We start from the raw sequence: 22,463 nt of genomic DNA, 5'->3' as shown, positions 1-22,463 counted from the left end.
TAAAAGTTAAATATTTATGTAGAATTTAAAATATTTTTTCCAATTATGTAATGTTTATTTAATTATACTTCACTAATGATTTCACTTTTATTTATATTATCCATTATTATGTATAATGTATAATATTTGCTAGTAATTTATATTATTTAAAAAATTATGGTACAAAATAATTTTATATTAAACATAAAAGGAAACTGAATACCCCAGCTACGCCTAACATGTGAAATGGGTGCATAAGGATGTTGTGCTCAGCCTGGAATACAATCATGAAATTGAAAGTACCAGAAATTCCTAGAGGCATACCATTAGAAAAACTTCCTTGACCGATTGGGTAGATCAAGAAAACTGCAGTAACAGCTGCAATAGGAGCTGCATATGCAACAGCAATCCAAGGTCGCATATCCAGACGGAAGCTAAGCTCCCACTCACGACCCATGTAACAAAATAATATAAATTATATGTGGTGAATGTTTTAGAAAGAATTTGTTTTATGAAATAAGAAAATATAAATTAAATAAGAAATGATAATATAATAATGAAGAGAGAGAAAAATATTCCTTTTTGGTGTAAAATTTGGTGCAGTGGGTTGGAGTTGATTACACCAAAAATAGTGCTGACACCAAATTTGGTGTAAAATTTAGTGTTTGGGTTGGAGATGCCCTAACATACTCAATATATGTGTATTGCACCTTCCTTGCAATGTCAGCGAAGAGTGTCTAATAGGTACTTAATTATTTTGAACAATGAAAGTGTTCAATAGGATCAAGTTCTAAATAAGGTATCAAAATGAAATATGTGGTCAACTTTAAGGAACTCAGTATGACTTAAGTCAATAAGTACTATGGATTGATATAGTTGAGTTTAATATTTTAGTCAAATAAATAGAGATTTCGTGGTCCAATTTCATTAGACTAGTCTATCAAATTAGGCTACAAATGATGAGCCCACCTTACCAAGCTCATGATATCATCTTACTCTAGAGGCCCAAATTGGTGACATGTTCAATGATGTGGCATGACATGTGAAGTAAGAATGCAATAGAATTATATTGCATGTCGAAAATGACACAAGATGGGTTGTCAAATTGAAGGCTAATGAAAATGTGATATGTGTACAAGTAGTATGTTACAACTAATTAAACATATTCATGTCGCTTAAATTTGATTCGTCGAAAGAGTTCATCCTTATCATAATTCTTCCATCCTACAACCATAAATATGAGTCTTATAATTCAAAAAACACTTCAACATTCTAACAAGAAGCTAGAGAGAGATCATGGATCAAATGCTGCAAATATCTCTACGAGCTACAAGTTCAAGCAACCAAGTTCAAATATAAGTCAATATCAAGATCAAGTTTCAAGCTCTTTAATCCTAGTACAAGTCAATATTAAACTTTAAGCCTTTGAATTCAAGTACAAGTTAAGATCAAGCATAAAAGCCTTTGAATTCAAATACAAGTCAAATGCAAGATCAAGGTCAAAAACCCTTAAGTTCAAGTATTAGATAAGCTCAAATCTACTAAATTCAAGATCAAACTCAAAGACCCTTAAATTTATTTATTTTGAAGAAAAGAATCAGAGACTCATATAGATTACAACATTCTTATTTGCAATAAAATACTACACTAATTACGATATATTTCATTCTTGTTTTTTATTTTGTGGACTTTATTGTCTACCTAATGAAATTTATATTATTATTTCGTATTTGGTTCAACTCTTGGATTAAGAGATTGCATTATGGTGGTAAATACAAATGGTACACCTCATTAGGTACCTATTTAAAATATTGATTAGTAAAATAATTACATTGCTTTGCTTAATATGTATAAGGTTCTATGGTGTAGTGGTTAGCACTCTGGACTTTGAATCCAGCGACCTGGGTTCGACTCCCGGTAGGACCTTTCAATTTTTATTTAACAATTTTTTTTTAATAAGAACTACGCTTTACTCCTAAAAGGTAGTAGTGGACTATATGAATCTTTAGTTATCATGAAATTTTATTAAAATTATCTCCTTAGAGATCATGATCTTTTATTAAAGTTTATTTCACTATACAATAAAAGCGAAAAATAGTATGAGGAGATTCTATATTTCTTGAGATTTACATCGCAACATTTGAACAAAGCCACTAGAGTCTAGATTATCGAGTACTCAGTTTATTATCTTATTTAATTGATCAAACATATAATATATGGTCATTTGCTTTCTTTCTTCTAGCTTGTGAACTTTCTTGTGTTTTAGGTGAAAATTTCAAGTTATAGTGCAGTCGAAATGTTTTAAGTTAGAGGCTGACTTAGGTATATTGCAGTTGAAATGTTAAATTGTTTCTTTTTTAAATTTCCTTGCCAGGATATTTGGATTAACATAAATAAACAAATAGTGACTAGCGGGTTATACATATATATATATATATATATATATATATTTTGAGAGTAGCAAGTGACAAAGGCACTTGGCAATTGTAAGAAAAGTTAATAAATATTTTCATAAAAACTTTAAAAACAATTGACTTAGAAAATACGTTAAGTTTTTTAATTTTTTTTTTAAATCATCGTTAAAATAGAAACTCACAAACAGTAGAACTCTAAATTAACTTTTATTATTTCAAATTATCCTTTGAAGATGTTGTAAAATATATTTGATTTAATATTAATTTAAAAGATAAAGATATAACCATAATAGTAATAAAAATAATAATAATAATAATAATAATAATAATAATTAGTAATAGCAGCAATAATAGTAGGAATAATAATAATAATAATAATAATAATAATAATAATAATAATAATAATAATAATAATAATAATAGTAATAAAAAAAATATTAGTAGCAGCAGTACTAGCAATAGTGATAATAATATTTACAACGAAAAAAAAAGACACTTGACAATTTTAGATTTTCAGATTTTTTTCGATCAACTTGTCTGAAACTTTCAGATGTTATAAAATATATTTGAAGTAGAAATTTATAGTAGAAATTCATGACAGTAGAGTTCTAAATGAACTCTTAGTCTTTCATAAACTTGTCCGAAACTTTCGGATGTTATAAAATTGTAGCGACCTACTCCCGTCGTTATAGAAAAGCCAATGGCGAAAAATTTTGGGCCTGAAAACTTTTTGGTAGTAACTTGAAAATTCCTAGCCTAGTCCAGATTTGGACGAAATCGGAGTCAGTGAGGTCTACAGAAATCTGGTAATGAATGAGAGATCTAATTATGTATTTGATAACATGAGTAAATAGCTAAGACATTAAGGAACCCATACGACTTTACGGAATCAAATTCGGCCGAGTATAACTCCCGAAACTGATCTTAACGTAAATAGGTAGTTTCTGAGTGTCATGTGTTGAAGGTGTGTTGTGAAATGGGGGTTTGAAACTCAACTTTCGACTCTTTATTTCCGTGCAAGCTGCCGAGGCGGGATTTTTCCCGCCAGGACGGGGCCACTGTGATAGGCTGGGTCCCGCTACGGCGGGACAGTCGCGACTTAAGTCAGAAATAAATCCCAAAAATGTTGTTATTCTGCGAATTTCGTTCTTGAGAGCTAAGGGACGAACCAGGGCAAGTTCTTGATAGTTGTCCACCTCTTCTAACACTAAAGGTAAGGTCTTTACTCCCCTAATCCGTTTTTCGATCCGTAGAACTTAGATTCTTGGTTAATTACTATTGGAGAAGGGTTTTTGGCCTGAAGTTGATGGTGGGAAAAAGCCCTAGCTGCACCTTCAAATTATGGGTTTGGTCTTGGGTTATTGAATTGTCATATTCCGGGTAAATTAGACCTTAATTATTGATCCTCGTATTGAATTGGTTGTTTGTAGACCTAGAACAAGCGGAAAGGGAAGAATCAAGTTTCTTAGGAGGATTCAAGCTTTTTTCAAGGTAGATGATGGTTTGATTTCTTGTTTGTGTGGTGTATGTTAGCAATTGATTCATTGTAATGCATGTATGTGAATGTTCCACTATTGATCACACCTAATGTAAATGAGTATGAATGAATGATTGTATGCCATGAATCAACACTTGATTCTATGATTATGAGAATGTACATTGTGATTGTGATTGTGATTGTGGCTTGTTGAATGGATCGGGTGTTACGTTCCACCACACTAACTAGGATCGGTTGTCATGTACCGACATACATATTGGAACGGGTGTCATGTTCCGACACACTAACTTGGATCGGGTGTCACGATTCGATACACTAACTTGGATCGGGTGTCACAATCCGGCACACTAACAGTTTGGGTATGGGTTTCATGAGAGGACCATTGACTTGTCATATATGCATGTTATTGAAAACGTAGAATGCTACATTGATCCTGAAAAGATGATTGATATTGTATATATTCGGTATATGCGTGTTTACTATGTTGTGACTGTTTTTATATGTTTCACTTACTGGAATAGCCGCGTGATCCTATCAGTACATTGTGGTTGTGTACTAATGCTGCACTTGCTCTTTCTTTGTTGAGTACATGTCATTTTCAGGCGGCTACTGACATACCTCATTTAGGAGATCAGTGATCAAATCGGATTTCAAGGGTGAGCAAGTTCTTTCAGGCTGCCATGGAGTCCTTCTTTTCGTTTAGTCCATTTCTCTTCGGACTCAGACTATTGTTTAGATACTTCCTATGTTTGGTTGGGGTTGTACCATTTTCTTAGACTTGTTGCACTTTAGATGTTTTGGTACATTGACTTTCAGTTTCTAGGGAATATTTCAGCAATGTTTGATAGTCTTGTTAAATTTCTAGAGTTTATGGGAACTCCTTATTTCGTTTCTGCATTTAAATCCGCTTTCATATCTTTAAATGTTCTAGTTTTTGGTTAAGTTATGTAGTTGGGTTGTAGTAATGGTTCTCCCACCGGAGGATTAGTGTGTGTGCCACTCACGACGGTCTGGATCGTGACAAAAATATATTTAATTTTAAATATTAAATAAAACAAAAAATATGATATAATAACAACAATAAAAATAATAAAAATAACTATAGCAACAACAACAACAACAACAACAGCAACAGCAACAACAACAACAACAACAACAATATTTTTACTAACTCTTCAAGATTACAAAAATAATAAGAAACAGTGATAAAAAGATCCTTTAACAAAAAAAATTGATATGATATTTGAATTCGAATTTAAATGAAATTTGAATTCTAATAGAGTTCTAACTTCTTAGCCTCTCTTAAATATACTTTGGTGATTTTTAGTGTTAATTTTACTTCTCTTTTTTTTTTATTGGCGATTATCAGTTTTATTGGCGAGTTTTTATTTACTACATTCTTCATTTTCTAGAAACTTTATTTTGAAATAATTTTTTTATTTTTTATATGTAGATGAGTGATGATATGTAACACCTCAGACTTCGTTCGTTTTCAAATTTTGGGTCAATTTCAAACTACCATATCTTTTAGCACATAAAGAGTTAGGTGGCCCATAAAGTATCAAATCGAAGGTCTTTGAGTCATCTTTCCAATGCCGCCAAGTTTGCTAAATTTTGAGATCCAACTAAAAGTTATGATTGTTTGAGTGAAGCCTCTCTAGCTAAAGTTTTTCATCCATTTTAGGAAAAGGGTATTTTGGTCTTTTCCTTACCCCACTAAGCCTAAAACATTTTCAACCCAAAGTTAAAGGTATAATATGAATTAGACCACTTTTCAATATTCAAAAGCGTTTAGGGGTTTTAGAAAAAGTTCAAGAGGAGAAAGGAGAAGAGTTTCAAGCGTTCTTTGAAGAACTTGAGGATTTCGCCAAGAACAAGTGTTCTTCGAGGTATGTAAGCTTTTATAGTGTTGGGTTTGTTCTCCCTCACACCAATCATGTAATTTTCATCCATGAATTCTTTCTTGAAGTTGATTGATTGAGTTTCTTGAGAAGTTCTCGAGTTTTAACCCCATTCTGTAACAATGGAGGTTTTTGAGTTCTTGAGATGAGGGTCTTGCGAATGAGTGTTATTCTTGATGGAATTTGGGTGTGATTACATTGAATTTGTGTTGGGCTTATGAATCCAAATGAGTTGGGAGGAAATCATTTGATTCTAGATGAGTTAGGCCTTGAATTGAAGCAAGAAAATTCGTCAAAAATCTGGGCAGAGGCATGGGGCGGCGTGCCACCATAGTGCCAAAACTATTGCCCAGTAGTTTGGGGCCTAGAGCGGCGCGCCACTCAGTGCGCCCTAAACACTGGTCAATAGTTTTGGGGATAGCGCCCCGCGCCACTTAGTGCGCCAGGGTCGCCAGGTCCCTTACCCTTCCGTCAATCTTTCCATATGTGTTCCCTCGAATCGTACCTATGTTCTCTCCTTGATATCCACACTTAAATCTTCATTTAATACTTGATAGATCATGCATATCTTAAACACATCTCTTAATTTACATTTCAAATTAAAGTAAAGTTAAGAGAAAAGTTCAAGAAGTTCTTTTCGAGTCATTTGAGAAGTCTTTTGAAATTAACTAAAATGTTTGAATAAAATCTTGAGTAGATGAGTATGGGGATGAGGGAAATTGAGTTTCATGTTTCAAAATGAGTATAAGGGAACTAAGTATTACCGAGTATGTAATACTTTTACATTTAACAGAGAGAAACGCCGATTTCTAAATGAGTTTATGATGAGTCTTGAGCATTACCTCTTTTAAGAGTATCTTTTGAGTAATTATCTCAAATTGAGAAAGAGTTATGCTTTAAACATTTGAGCATTAGTTATATATTAGTGGGAGTAGTATTGAGCACCGAGGTGGGGACGAATTTAGACAACTTAAATCCTCATAAACCATGTATGTCAACATGGGTAAAGGATCAATACTTTTTAGATGATTCATTATTATATTTAAGCATAGCTTAGTGGATCCACTTAGTTGAGGTGTTCTATAACCGGCAAGGTATAGGACAATTCTGGCAGTGGGCAAGATGATGTATCATCACGTAGCTCACTGTGATTTGTTGTTGGTTAGAGAATCTCCCAATTAAGAGTAAAGAGTTTATTATTGTATTTTTATACATATTGAGTTAATATCTACTGTTTTAAAAGCTTTATCTATTGCATCATTTATTGTTGCTTTCCCATTTGAGTTTAGATAAGGTGAGTATGTCTTCCTGAAGTATCAGTTCAGTTGCTTATGTTTCAGTTTTCCCCTTACATGCTCGTACATTCAATGTACTGACTTCATTCGACCTACATCTTTTCATAATGCAAATACAGGTGTTCAGGGTCATCAACAGGCGCTTCGTTAATTCCATTTGCATTCCAGTTCGCTTTGGTGAGCCTCATTACTTTCCATAGGGTTCTATATTTACATTTCAGTCATGCTAAGATGTCGTGGATCTTGTCCCGACATCTATCATAGTATTTAGAGGCTTCGTAGACAATAGTAGTATGAGGAGTTTCTCACTATTCTTATTGATTTTTTAAAAACCTTGAGACAGTATTTATGTTTCATTGAGTATTTCCATATAACTATTGAGAAATTCATAACTAAGATAAGTTGAGTTTTATTATTCACTATGAGGTTCCTATTTCACTTGAATAAGTCTTCCACTGAGCAATGAATCAGGCCAAGGATTTTCTTGGGGACCAGCAATAGTTCTCGAGTGTCGGCCACGTCCATGGTGTAGACTCGGGGCGTGACAAACCAGTATCAGAGCACATATTTCAAGAGCCCTAAGGTGTCTATGAAGTTGTGTATATAGAGTCCTTGTTAATGTGAAGCGTGCCACATCTATAATTAGGATGTTACAACATTCAGGAAACATTTCACTTTCTTCTTACTCTTTTTCGTGCGATAGAGTACTACTCTATAAAAGTTTCCTTCTAATTCGTAATGGAGCGTATCTTTTCACATCATGCCTCCATGAAGAGTTGTTTGAGGTCATCCTGTAAGGAGAAATGTTGATCCATAAGACCAAGGGGTATCCAATGCACCAGAAGTGAAACCCCCTCAGAGAGAGGTCATCAATGTTGAATTCTGAGATGCTATCCGGATGTTGAGTCAAGTTGTGACCAATCAAGCTGGTCAACAAAGAGTGGTTCGTTAGGATGTGGCTGATTCATCCATAATTCATGAATTATTGATAATAAATCCCCCATAATTCACATGGTCAAATGTCACTGAGGATCAGGAGAACTTTGTGGAGGAACTGCAGAAGGTGTTTGAGGTTATGTGTGTTGTTAATGTTGAGTGTGTGGAGTTAGTTGCATACCAACTCAAGAGTGTTGCTAGGATTTTGTATGATTTGTGGAAGAAGAGCAGGGCTGGGGAACCACTTTTGAGTTGGGCGGTGTTTGAAGGTGCCTTCTTGGGGTGCTTCTTTCCCCGTGAACTAATGGAAGCAAAGGTTAAAAAAATTATGAATCTCAAACAGGAATCCATAAGTGTGCATGAGTACAATCTCAAGTTCACTCAACTACCTGTTATACTCCGGATATGGTGGCAGATATGAGAAGCAGGATGAGTCTGTTTGTGTTTGGGTTATCTCGCTTGACAAGTAAGGAGGGTAAGGTAGCTATATTGATAGGAGACATATACATATCCAGACTTATGATCCATGTACAACAGGTTGAGAAAGATATCTAAAAGATAGGGAAGAGTTTCGCAGTAAGAGGACTAAGACAACAAGTCATAAATCCGGACAGTTGAAGACCAGAAATGTGAACCGGTCATCTTTTCAGCAAAGATCAACTGAACCTGCTCCATCATCAGCTAATGCATCTGCACCAAAGAACAAAGGTGATTTCAGGAACCAGAATTCTAGAGCTAGACCTACATGTACTAAGTGGTAGAAACCACCCAGGAGCATGTCATTATGGCTCCAATGGATGCTTCAAGTGTGGTCAGGCAGGTCACTTTATGAGAGAGTGCCCTAAGAACATGCAGGGTAATGGTAATGGGGGGAATAGAGGTCAATCTTCCTCTGCGGCTCCAATAGATAAATGTCACGACCCAGGGGTACCCCCTAGATATAACATGGTGTATAGGACCCCGAAAGACCTCATACAAGCCTGTTAGCATTCATAACATAAGAAATAGAACAATAGAAGTAAAACAATAGTTCAAGTCCAATAGTTTTATAAAAGAAAAGCGGAAGTCTAAAACTCTTGTCTTAATAGCCATCTAATACTATCAAATGAAATTGGGTCTAACCCTTACATCATATCCAAAACTGATACAAGAAGTAAACTTAAACAATGAAAATCCGTCATCGAAGCATGAGGACTCACCAAAGCTCGGGAACTCAAGATCAACCACTAGCCACGAAACTAAGAAACTTGACTGTCGAGAACCCTATATTTGGGGAAATGTAGGCAAGAGTATGCATAGTACAAAATAATGTACCAAGTATGATAGTTGTGCATCAAACATTTAAAATCATGATAAAAGGGGACATTTCATAACATGCAATTGATCAAGCTAAAACATGATATAAAAGAGTTAGAAAACGTAAGTCATAAAACATGGTCAATGCAAGCTAACATCATTTAGAACCTTTGAACACATATGAGATACTTCTTGAAGTAACTTTAGTTCATTATTAATGTGGAGATTAGCCTTAACCGACATAGAGACCATGTGAGCTATAACGTGATCCCAGTGTCTCCTACACCGAAAAGGGTTGTCCTACTTGCCAAGGTAAGGACCATAATTCTGAGCTAAATTGGATCCACTAGCTAATGTCTATATAGACAATCACCCTATGGGGGCACACAGGTAAGGGATAAGGAGATTGCTTCTAGAAACTCGGCCTCTATTAACGGGAGAGCTTCCATCTCAATATCCTCTTGGTGCTAAGCATAAATCCCACGGAATAGTCATTTCTTACTTGTTCTTATTATCCATAGAAAGACACGTCATCTTGCCAATCCAAGATAAGTCATCATCCATAAAAAAAAGTATCTTTCAATAACCAATTCAAGCTAGGTTCATTAGGATAGCTCTTAATCTTTGATTCAATTAGGTGAGAAGACCTTTCAACCTTAGAATCCTTATTATGTGAGAAAATCGTTTCAATAACACATCAACATCATCATCATTGATACTTTACTCTCAAAGCATCCTTAAAACATCTGCATAGATTTCATAAGAACATGCATTATTCCATAATTTACCTTTCAAAGCTCAAAACCTACTTTCAATCATCAAAATTTAGAAAACATGGGTTAGATATGGATTTCATCATAAATTCATGTAAAGCTAGCAAGACATGCTTAATTTCATAAAACTTTTCCTTTATAATCAAAATCCCACATCATATGAGCATAACTTGAAAACATGGGGATTACATGAGTTCATGGGGAAAATCATCATAAAATCATAGTACTTCATCAATTCATGCATAAGAAATCATAATTCAATCATTTAAATCAATAATCAAAAGAACTCATGACAATTGAAGAAAACCCTAACTCAATTAGGGATTTCTAACTTTGAAAATAGAGGAATTTGGGAACTCCATGAATGGAGGAATCCATAGATGAAAACTATCATACCTTGAAGCCAATTGCTAATCTTCAATGGAGGAATTGAGACTTGACTTGAAACCCTCGGTTGAATTCTTCTTCTTCAAGCTTTCTAGAGAGAAAAATATTGGAGAGTTCTTTTGTTGGTGAATTTGGAGAGGATGAAGTGAACGGGCTGATTTGGGGGTTGGGAATACTTATATAGGGGTCTTAATGAAGGTCAATACTGCATAGTATAGGAATAAAATAATTAGGAAAAGACACAACTGCTCCTAACAATAACTGCCAGATCATGACCTGCGACCACCAATCGACGGACCGTGGACTGACCGACGGTCCGTCTTGCACGGTCGTCGATAATTGTCAGAAAGTGAATTTTGTCTATCGAACAACGGGCCCCCAACCACGGACCATGGTCTGACCAATGGTCTGTTGGTCAGGCCTTGGTTCTGGCGTTCATGAGAGATCTTAGGTGCCCATTCCACGAACCATACCCACGGTCCATGGTCCCATCTACGGGCCATGGTTGGCCTCAGTGGCTGGAACCTGCAATTCCCTGAAACTTGCCAAAATGCCCTCTTTCCAATCTGGGGTGAGGTGTTACAATAGAGCTGCTTTAAGAGGAGCTACTTCAGGGACGGGCGGAGGAGCAAACCGCATGTATGCTATCACCTGTAGCCAAGAGCAGGAGAACTCACCAGATGTTGTCACTAGTATGATCAAAGTCTTTACTTTTGATGCATATGCATTGTTTGATCCAGGTGCGTGTCTATCCTTTGTGACTCATTACATAGCTATGAGGTTCGATATTCTTCCCGAACAACTTCTTGAGCCCTTTAGTGTTTTCACACCTGTTGGTGAGTCTACTCTAGCCGAGAGAGTTTATCGTGATTGTGTCATCTCTGTCAATCACAAGGACATTGTGGGTGACTTAGTCGAGCTAGACATGGTGGAATTTGATGTTATTCTAGGTATGGACTGACTTCATGCTTGTTTTGTCTCAGTTGATTGTAGAACTAGTGTAGTAAAGTTTCAGTTTCCTAATGAGCCTGTTATAGAGTGGAGGAGTAGTTCAATAGTGCCTAAGGGTCGTTTCATTTCATTCCTTAAGGCCAGAAATGATATTTAAATATATATTTATATTGTGGTTTTAATTTGTGGAATGATAATTAAATTTATTTTTCTTGATAATTTGAATTATATTAAAGTCATCATGTTAATAATATATTAATATTCAATTTATTTATTTATGTATAATATTAATTGACAATTTGAATATATATATATATATATATAAATTAAAATAAAATTTTAATTAAAATTTTCTAATAGATATTTAAAATAGTTTCTCTCTATAAAATAATCTTAATATTAAAAGTACATTGATACTTACCCTTTTTCGTAATTTGACTCTCAAAAGGACTTTTTAAAAAAGATTAGTCAAACACTATTTGCTTATCAAAAACATTTTTCAAATGAATTTGCCAAACACAAATTGTTTTTTTTTCAAAAGCGCTTTTTTTAAAACGTCATTTTAAAAAAGTGCTTCTAAAAATAAGTAGTTTTTAGCAATAATGCCAGAAGTCTCTAAGATAATCTTTGACCACCCTTTCATTTACCACTTAATTTTAATTTTCCCTTAACTAATAGGTGATTCTATCAACAATTAATTTATTTTATATACACTATGAACGTAAATGTTTTTTTATGCTTTACATAAGGTCATTCAAAGAACAGTTTATAGGTAAGTCTTCTTAAAATATACTCCCTCCGTCCCTATTTACTTGTCCATATTTCCTTTTTTAGTTGTCCATTTTGACAAATCAAGAAAGGACAACAAATTTTTTCCTATTATACCCTTATTTACACTTCTTGAAAATTGTAAAAGTGTATGTTGTTTTCCTCCAATTTATTTCACTTAAATTCAAATAAGTGGTTGTAATTTTGAAGTGAAAAGTTGTCATAAGGGTAAAATTGTAACTTCACTGTGTTAATCATTGTTGCCTTAATCTGTGTGCCATTTCTAAAGTGGACAACTAAAAAGGGACGGAGGGAGTATGTGATTTGTAATCTATATATATAATAAAGCTATATGTAGAGAAGGTAATGTGGCATGCTTCTAAAGCCAAGAATGACATCTATCTTTTTTTTTTCAATTTTTTGACATTTTTCTCAATTATTTCCATGGGAAAAAGGATAAATATATCCTTGAACTATCGTAAATGGTATGTAGATACCCTCCGCCATACTTTTGGGATATTGGTGCCCTTGTCGTCCAAAAACTAGAGCATATATGCCCTTCACTCTAACGGAAGACTAAATAGGGACATGTGGCGTAATCTTATTCGTAGATCCGATATTTAATAAATGTCGGATTGGTGGATAAGATTATGACACGTGAATGTCCGTTAGTATAAAAGGTATATATGCTCTAGTTTTTGGATGACAGGGGCACCAATGTCTCAAAAGTATGACGAAGGGTATCTGCATACCATTTATGATAGTTCGGGGATATATTTGTCCTTTTTCCCTTTATTATATGATGTATTAGAAAATATTTAAAAAATTTATTAATTACATTTTCTTAATTATTAATATTTTTTTGCAGTAATAATTAATCATATCAATCTACGTTACTAATTTTTTGCATTTACTCAATCTTAACTACCACTAATTGTGTTTCACTCCGTTTAGAAGCCCGTAAATCATTTTCATTTCTGTTTGAAAAATATACCAACCTACAAATACTACTTTTTTGTTCATAGTTAACTTATACAATACAATAGTCATTCCAACAACTCATCTACATTTTTATCTATTCTTCATTTGTCTCATAATTTTTTTTGCTCTGATGTAATTTTATTAACCTTATTTTTGTTTTTTAGTAATTTATTGTATTATATTTGCATGATAAGAATTTGTTTAAATGTTCTTTCTTTATAATTTCTATGTTTCAGATTTGGTGAATGTAATTTTATTTGGCAGATTATATTTTTTTTGGTGATTTTGTGTTGTTATGGTGGATAATTATGTTTGTTTTTTTTTTCATTTTGATTTAGGACTCGAAAGTGAAATTTTTATTTTGATCTTCAAAGAATATGAGTTTTTGCTAGAGTAAGCCGATTTGTCAAGGTATTATAATTTCTAGTCTTTCACCATAATTTCTTATCACGATATTTTTATTTTATTTCCTCCTCTCATTTTATTTATGTGCTTCTCAATCTGTTTGTATGAATATACGTAAATATATTAATTTTTCTTATTATTTATATGGTTAATCTTTTATTTCAAAAGTTCTTTTCTTCATTTGATTTATCAAAACAATAAATTTACTATATATTTGTAATATTCCCTATTTGTTGAAAGTTGTTGATCAATTTTCCCAGGAAATAGTCTAAAACAGCACTCATGTGATTAGTAGCGAATTCAGGATTTGAAAAAATCGGGTGCACCAATATTAAGCTAAAAAAAAGGTTCCACTTGGGATTGAACCTTGGTGATTTGGGTAGATCTATTAGCTGGTACCACTAGTACAAAGCACCATTTCATATTTTTTATGGAGGCACTATTAATTATATTTAGTTTCTGTCAGTTTTTAAGATAGATATACATATATATACATGATTTTTTCTAAAGTTAACTGGTGCACCTGCACCCCACAATACCATGTGGGTCCGACTCTGCTTGTGATTGAATGGATGAAATTATTGATGCATAAGAAAATAAGAATGAGGAAGTCGTTAGGGGAGGAGCACTTCTACGTTTAGAACAAAAATTATCGATCAAATATACAATTCAGATACTAAATCAAATATAAACTTTGTTGTTATTAAATTTTTATTCTATATGGAGTATTAATTAAATTTAGACATAGAAAAAGTTATATACTTTTGTTTTCTTCCTTAAAAAATATCTAAATATACTCATGACTCATTTTATTTTTTTTGACATTTTTCTAAATAATTTATTATTTAATTGGATTTAAAAAGACCTCATACATTAAATATTCATTAACAAAATTTAACCCACGTAACTTTGCAGTAAAACTTAATTAAACCTTTGATAAAGCTCACGTTTTTCTCTCAATACTTAATTACCAATAGTTATATATATATAATTCTATATATATTTCATTGTGCACTGAAAGAATATTTAATAACAAAGATATTGTGTATAATTTTACTCTTTAAGCTTCTCATTCTGTAAATTAGTTATTGATATTTTACATTGATTCTGAGCAAAAATGTAATATGTAAATTTTAATTTACTTTCTTATAATTCTCATTTGTAGTGCATCAATTTTTGTAATGTATTGCTTCTTGCAAGAGTAAAGAGAAAGATCAAATAGTGTAAAACTGAGAAGAAAATTAGAAAAATTTTATGGAGAGATTTGAGGTATTATAATTACTGGCCACTTGACATGAATATCCTTTTTAGTAATTTGTTTTTTTTTAAAAAAAAAATCATTGAAATAATTTAATACTTTTAAAAATTGTTGTTTATGAATATTTAGATGAAACATTCTATTTATTAAGTTTGCGTTATCAGTTTTACATTATCTTTGTCTTCTTTTTTCATTTCAGCTAATATATATTGATTTAAATGAATAAACTCATATTTAATCTTGATGTTCACACATATTCTATAAATTATATAAAGCATCACGAATCAAAATAAAATAATGAAAAGATGTTTAATTAATATGTATTACAAAAATTGTAATATTAATATTTGTTCATATTTTATATTTCTTTCAACCGCGAAAAACGCAGATAAGTACACTAGTTTGAAAATAAAACAAATAGAGTTATTGCAATAAGTAAAGGTAATTTGATGATATAGTTTTTGTTTGTTTTTATTTTTGCTCTAACGATGTAATAATTTAAACTCTTCGACGGCTTATATTATAATTATTTTTTTACTTTACCTTATCGTATAGCATAATTTACAATTAAGTGGCCCCAGCTTTGGCAAAAAAATACTTTTATCTTCTTAGTAGACTTTATTAATGCAAAGTTAAATTAGTCGAATCAGATGTATTTTAGATATCAAATGTGTGAAAAAAGGAAATAAGCATTGTTAGTCATATATTATCGTTATACTATGGGATAAGGGTCTGAAAAATATCTTAACTTTGGTCGAATTTGTTGTTGCGATACTAAACTTTCATAAGGACCTATTACCTTCCTAAACTATTTAATACCGTATTTTAAATATATATATATATATATATTTGCCCACGTGAACATAAAAAATAATGCAAAATTGTAAATAGTAATGTGTTCACGTGGGCACATATATACCTTTAAAATACACTATTAAATAGTTCAGAGGGTAAAATATATGGTATTAAATAGTCTAGGGAGGTAATAGGTCTTCATGAAAGTCTAGTATCGCAACAGCAAATCCGACCAAAGTTAAAATATTTTTCAGACTCTTATTCCTTATACTATTAAATACATATAATTTACGAGTTCCCATGTATATACTTGTCCACATATACATAGTCACGCAAACAATCATAACATATAATATTAACTAGGAATTTAAAATGAACTTTTTATGAATTAAGTAGAAATAAAAAGAAAAATTATGTTTTGATTGGAGCAGAGATTTGTGTTTCCTCTTAAGTAAAATAATTAAGAAAAAAAATAGTATCTTCACATTAAGTTGACATTAGATAAAACGATCAATTTTCTTAACAAAATAAATTGACATGATAATGTTATAATATTTTTAAAAATTTAATTACCAAATTAAGATTTTAATACAATATCATATTCACTCCCAATTAACTTTAATTCAAACACGATATCATTCATTCATGAAAGTAATTAACTTTTATTTAAAAATCAATCCAAGAAAAAATAGACAATATATAAGTATTCACGAATTTTAATCAATTTCATGTAGATAAAGAAATTGTGAATACATGATTTATGATAGCTCCCATGATAATTTATTGAAAATTCTACTTCTAATAATTTCACATTTATAATTTCATTTTTTTTCAAAAAAAATACTAAAATTCTTATCCTAAAGTAGTCTAAGAAGAGAAAATAGATCTTATTTTCCATTTAAAATAATGAATTCATCTAATCAATTATTTTCTTTAAATTAGGCATAATTCAAAATTTTATTTTATAGAAGTGCAAAATAATACTCAAAAACCTATATATCAATAACTAAAATTTTAAAATCTATATATATATATAAAAGAGAAACATGGAGAAGGTGATGTAGCACCTCTCAATGATCTCCATTCCCATTTTTCTTTTTTCTCTTTTTTTTTTTTTTGGCTCTTTTTCATATTTAAAATATTTAATTTATTGTGAAAGTATTATTTAAATTATTATAAATAAATATTATATTAATGAAGGAACATTTATGTATATCAAAGACTCTTCACATGACAACTATTTTTTTATTTTTATATTATATAAAAAAGAAAAATGACAATTACTACTCCTCCATTTATTTTATTTTTTTAATGTACAAAATTGAATGTCTAAAAATTTACTATTCCACTCAATTTCCATAATTTGAAAAATTAAAAGTCTCATCAGTTTTTTTTTTTTTGCCTTGTGGGTATTTTCTTATTATATAAAAAAGAAAATGACAATTATATATATATATATAATAAAGCTATTGTAGACAAGGTGATGTGGCACCTATCTATGGTCTTCATTCCTATTTATCTTTTTTCTCCTCTCTTTTTTTGGCATTTGTTAGTTTTTTTTTAATAATTAATGTTTTATTTTAAATATGTTATATTAATGTAGATGTTCATAATTTCAAGATGTAATTTCACCATTATGTGTAGTAAACTCACACCTCCACCACCGCCTCTTTTATCTTCCATACCCCTTAATCTTCCCCACATTCTCAAGAATTAATGTCATGTTTATTGTTATCTCTTGATATGTCTTTATGTAACAATATAAATAGAGGTCTTGAGGATTATGTTTTGCACTTGAAGATTTGAGAAACACTTGAATATACTTGGAAGATTAAGAAAACTCTTCTATCTTATCTCTCTACATTTTTTTGTCTACTTTCTTACTTATATTATTACTTCTTTAGCTTAATTTGGAATATGTTTTGATTCTTGAATAGTCACATCTAATTGCATTTACCTTCTAGACTAGAAGAGATGTATTAATACTTTGTAATTGTTCCCTGTAATTATATACGATGAAAATTCATTGTCTCCCAATAACCATAAGATTTGTTACAAACGAATTCAAAGAGACAAAAATCTACGTGAAGACTTCTGCTATTATTTTGGTTATGAAGCTGCATTTTCAAGGTAATAATTTGCCCACTTCTTTCTTTTTTGGTTGTTTTAGAAGTAGTATAAATATGCAATAGTGTGAAAAATGTGTCGGAATTTCAAAAATATAATACTTTTCAAGTACTTTATTTTTTATTTCCTTTTTTCAGTTTGTCTTTGATTCATTTAGTTGAAGAAAAAATTGACAATGGTTTAAATTATCTTTATGTCCAGTGCGATTGACAGGAAAAGTAAACCCACACTAAGGTATAAAAAATATTTTATTCTTTGCCTTTTTTTTCTTTTATTCAATATAAATGCATAATTATTTTATACTTATAATTTAAGATTTTGATATGTATTTATACTTCCGAATGCAACAACTTTGAGTAGGTGATTGTTTCCTATGTTGAATTGAGACTTTGATGTGTGAGTTTTCGTTATGCAATAACTTTTGTATGCTCTTCCTTTACCTTTATTTTTTTTCTTAAATAATTTCTTTGTAATTTTTCATGATCTATAATTATTTTCTATTAATTTTTTTGACTTTATAAATTTTCATCAAATGATATGTGATATAAATTTATATTATATTAATCTCATAACGTTTTTTTTCTAAAAAATTCTTGAATTCTTTCCATGTGTTCTTTCATAATACTTAAAAACATTTTTTTCAATAAAAAATAATAATTTTTTCATTCGATTTTCAAAAAGAGGAAGGAAAAAACCTAACAATACAAAAAGGATCAAAAGACGAATGATTTCAGGAAGAAAAAATAATTGTCAATACAAAAATAATGACAAGTCTACCACCATCCAAACCATTATGGTCTTAAAGCTTGACTTGTATTAGAGAGGTTATGCCAACACATTTTTAATTAATTAATAAGGCATTAGAAAGGCAATGCCAACACATTCTTAATTAATTTTTAAGGCCAAATATATGCAGACAATTTTTAGATATTTTTAAGTTAACACATAATTTTATATAGATAGGAATAAACAAGATGATATAATACCTCTTTATGAAATAAAATATTATTTGCACCCTTCTTTCATTTAACACTTTAATTGTGAAATAAATTGGACACATGATAAAAAAAATTAAAGATTGAAAAAATGATTTAATACTCATTCAAAAACATTGGTACTTAATATTTATAATAGAATATTCAATGTAAATTTACGAGAAATACGAAAAATTGGGTGAGGTGAAAAGGTTGTAACTCATATGAACTTGCAATGTTAATTGAAATTCAATAAATATGTTAACATAAATTTATGTTTAAGAAAATGTAATAAATGGTCTTATGAAGTGGCTTTTGAATTTTTACAGCATCTCTTTTTTTTCATGTTTGTTTTGATTTTTTTCAATATGATAATTCAATTAATTTATTTTATTAATACTTCATACAATTCCTAGACTAATTTGGATTATTAGCTTATATACCAAGTTAATGAAGCATAATATTTTTTTCGTTGTTTTTTCTAAAAATTCTTAAATAGATTGAACATATTATTTGCGTTAGTATTACTTTGTGTATTATGAATTTTAAAAAATTTAAAAACTTCATAACTTAATCAAAGAATTTGAACATCGCTATATTTACACCTACACTCAAATGAATAGCAACATTTCATGAAACATCTTCAATTCATGAATCCAAAATATTAGAGTGGTGAGTATGAGTAGAAAACTGATGAAAGCTTGTTTAGTTTATATTCTTTATTGAGTGATATAATAAAGCATGTTTTTTTGAGAAATTTTTGATATCATGTTTTCATTTAATTATTTCCTGAGTAGCAAAGACTAAATATATATAAATAACTTGGGTGGACAAATATATAATCAAAAGTCTGTCAAAAAGTTATTTTTATTCATAATTTTTTTTATATTTGCTTAAAACAAAATATAAATAAAGTTCAATTCGAATTTTCATGGTCAAATTAATATTCAAATAAAGTAAAAAATTTCAAAAAAAAAGTTTAATTTATAGTTTCTTATGACCAAATGGGTGGTGTAAATTTTTTTTATTTCGCGTGAAGCGCGGATAAGTTCCCTAGTAATTAAATAAAAGAAAGTAAAAAAGAACAAAGAAAGGAAAAAAAGTGATTTAAAGATATAATATAAATAACATTAATTGTCACGACCCAGACCATCGTGATTGGCACCCACACTAACTCTCCGGTGGGAGAACCACTACTACAACCAAACCCAAGCAACTAAACCAAAACTAAGGCATTTAAGTTACTGAAGCAAGTTAAATACTAAGGAAGTAAATAGAGTTCTCATAAACTCTAGCAAAAAGTCTAACAATAATAAACTAACATTGCGGAAGATACGTCTAGAACCTGAAAGTCAATATACCAAAACATCTAAAGTTCAACAAGTCTAAACGAGAAGGGATGCAACCCCAATCTAATGAACTAATCAACTAACTAGAACATAGTCTAAGTCCAGAAATGGTGGACATAGACGAAAGAGAACCCATGGCAGCCCGGAAGAATTGACTCACCGTTGAATTCGAACGATCACTTATCTCCTAAGTGAGGTCTGTCAGTAGCCGCTTGAAGATGCCCTATACTCAACAAAACAAGAGCAAGTGTAGTATCAGTACACAATCACAGTGTACTGGTAGGATCACGCGGCTATCCCACTAAGTGTAACATACATTAGTCAATACAACAATATAATCACATGCACATATCGAACATATACAATATCATCAACATTTACTAACAACGAACAACTTCACATTTCTCAAGATACACAATTATATCAAATCATTGGTCCTCTCATGGAACCCAAACCCAAATAGTTAGCATACGAAACGTGGTACCCGATCCAATAATTATGCCGGAACGTGGCAACCGATCCCATAGTTATGCCGGAACGTGGCAACCGATACAAGTTAGTTATGTCGGAACGTGGCAACCGATCCATTCAACACACCACAATCACAATCACAAGTACATCTTCAAGATCATACAATTAAGTCATGATTTCATGGTAACCATCATTCATCTATCTCATTTACGATTAGGTGTGATCAATAATGCAACATTCATATACATACATGTATCATAATGAAGCAAGAGCAAACATACATCACACAATCATAGAATCACAACCATCACCTACCTCGAAACAAGCTTGAAACCCTAAGAAACTTGATCCTTCCCTTTCCGGATTCGTTCCGCTTGTTCTTGGTCTACAAACAATCAATATAATAAGGTAATCAATAAACAATCACTAATGACCCGAATTACTAACAATTATATGAACCTAGATCAAACCCATGATCCCATTTATCTAAATTAGGGTTGTCACGGTTAAAGTGCATTGACTACAAGTGCACGTTCCCAGATAGAACGAGCACGCTTCAAGTCCTTTTGTGATTCTTCCCATTCAGCATATTTCACCCACACACTCTTGTTCCAGCCTACAGGGCTAATTAAGGATTCAAATTCCTTTCGCTTGCCAAGGCGGTAATCAGCTACTTCTGTTTGGTCAGTGATTTCCTGGTTGGGCGGTCTGATTTCTGCCTCTGGACGTTCCCTAGCTTCTCGGAGGATTTGCTCCGCCGTGATTTGGATTGGGGCTGGGGTTTTGTTCTTCACCCGCCTAGCGAGGTAACCCGAAGCCATTAATTGAATGTTGAATTTGTAGAAAAGATGAGAAATAAACGTGACAATTTTATTTTTTTTCCATAAGAGAAGGCTTTATATAGCATCACATAGGAAATATTTTTATTTGATTTGGACCAATAATAATTCTTTATTTTTAACTATACCCTTTATTATATTCTATGTGCTAGCAAATTATATCATAATATACTATTTGGACTTAATACTTTATTTATTTGATTACTTAAATTCTCTAATTTAATTATCAAACAATAAAATAGTTAATCCATTAGCAAATATCAGAACACTCGTTAATGTGCATGTGTTTCCATAGGTTCATTACTAAGCTGACTGTTAATTGATTATATCAAATACTAATCAAGGGTAACATCTAGCAACACTCATTAACGATCGTATCACATGAACTATATGATATACGCTCAAAAATTATATAAAAATATATATGTAAAATTCTATTTAATGTAGCTAATTTTGTTATATATGTACATGTGGTTTTATTTTTTTGCCCAGTAAAAAATTGAATCATATACCTTTTTATAGATTTATTACAACAAAATGTTGGAAAATTTGTCAATTGAAGAACAAAAGTTAATATTTATTTCGAAGAGAATAAGAGTAGCATAAGTCTTTTAGCCTTTTGTTCTTATCTAAATGGTATTCATATATTTATATTAATAATTGTAATTTAATTTTTTTTTTTTTATATATATATATATATATATATATATATATTATTTTATTTTATTATTTATTTATTTATTTATTTATTTTAAAAGGTTATTTCGTGTTGTTTGGTATAATATTATTATATCTTTTATTTTATTACTTTTTTATTGACATTTTTATGAGGAAAAATAAGAGACCAAATTATATAAATAGAAATTATACAACAAATAGTTCTCATACTTTTAAAATTCAATTACTCGTCCTTCAAATTAAATTTTAAGTTCGTATACAAATATACTTGAGAGGCATCATAAAATACACAATAAAGAAAGAATGAAAGAAGGAAAAAAAATAATACAATACACATATCATTGCGCCTTTAGTCATTAAAATTAAAAGTAGAAGGAAAAACAAATTC

The 22,463-nt window shown here is 31.0% G+C and overlaps 1 non-coding gene across 1 annotated transcript; it reads left to right on the top strand.

Annotated features, from left to right (window-relative positions):
- The first annotated feature begins 1,833 nt into the window (after nt 1-1,833).
- On the top strand, nt 1,834-1,905 carry TRNAQ-UUG (transfer RNA glutamine (anticodon UUG)). Its single transcript has one exon. It is a non-coding gene; the product is annotated as a tRNA-Gln (tRNA).
- The last annotated feature ends 20,558 nt before the right edge of the window (nt 1,906-22,463 follow it).

The sequence above is a fragment of the Solanum verrucosum genome, unplaced genomic scaffold (genome assembly GCF_900185275.1).
Source record: "Solanum verrucosum unplaced genomic scaffold, falcon-dt-bn FXZP01000012.1, whole genome shotgun sequence".
In the NCBI taxonomy this organism is placed as follows: Eukaryota; Viridiplantae; Streptophyta; class Magnoliopsida; order Solanales; family Solanaceae; genus Solanum; species Solanum verrucosum.
Note: the sequence above shows the minus strand (reverse complement) of the source record. Positions and strands in the feature narration are given on the sequence as shown.